This window comes from Etheostoma spectabile, chromosome 22, assembly GCF_008692095.1.
Source record: "Etheostoma spectabile isolate EspeVRDwgs_2016 chromosome 22, UIUC_Espe_1.0, whole genome shotgun sequence".
NCBI lineage: Eukaryota > Metazoa > Chordata > Actinopteri > Perciformes > Percidae > Etheostoma > Etheostoma spectabile.
This window is the reverse complement of record NC_045754.1, coordinates 13796431-13797461: the sequence shown is the minus strand read 5'-3', so window position 1 is coordinate 13797461 and position 1031 is coordinate 13796431.

Here is a 1031-nt window from a genome sequence, read left to right as displayed (position 1 = left end):
TTTTTTTGACATACAATACTATGACCGTTTTTACTTTTTTCGACATACATACTACGATTGTTTTCGACATGCTGTACATGTATGACATTTTTATGGCTGTTTTTTGTCATAGGCATACTATGACTTTTAATTTACTTTTTTGACATAGTATACTATGACTTTTTTTCAACACGCTATACTTGACTTTTTTTGACATAGTATACTATGACTTTTCCCACATGCTGTAATTTGACTTGTTTCAGCATGCTATACTATGACTTTTTTTGACATGCTTAATGACTTTTTGCAATTTTTTCGACATGCTATACTACGACTTTTATTTTAATCCCGTAGACAGACACTTTTACATCATAAAATAAAACTTGTTTCATGATACCTGTGTGTGACACTACTTTATCTAAGTGTATTTGAATATTTACTATACAACACTTTGCTATGACTTTTTTTCAACATGCTATACTATGACTACTATGTATTTCAACATGGTGGTGATGGCACAGTGGATATGACACATGTCTTTGGTGTGGGAGACCTGGACTTGGTTCCCACTGCTATACCAACCAATGTGTCCTTGGACACTTAACCCCTAGATGCTGCAGAGGCATGTAACCACTGACAATTATAGTATTTGTAAGTTGCTTTGGATAAAAAGTTTTTTTGACATACTATACTATCTTGTTTTTCTTCCATTTTCAACATACTATGCCATGACTTTTTAAAAACTTTTTTCGACATAATATGTTAAATATGAATATAGTATAGTATGTCATTTTTTGACATACTATACAATGACTTTTTTTTGACATACTATACTATGACTTTTTTTTTTTACATAGTATACTATAACTTTTTCCACATGCTATACTATGAGTTATTTACGACTTTTTTCAACATACCATATGCCTTTTTTCAAATTTTGTCGATACATACAATCACTTTTTTTGACATACCACACTATGACTTTTATTGACCTACTATACTGTGACTTGTTTGACCATAACTTATTGTTTTTTTTTTTTACATGCTCTAAT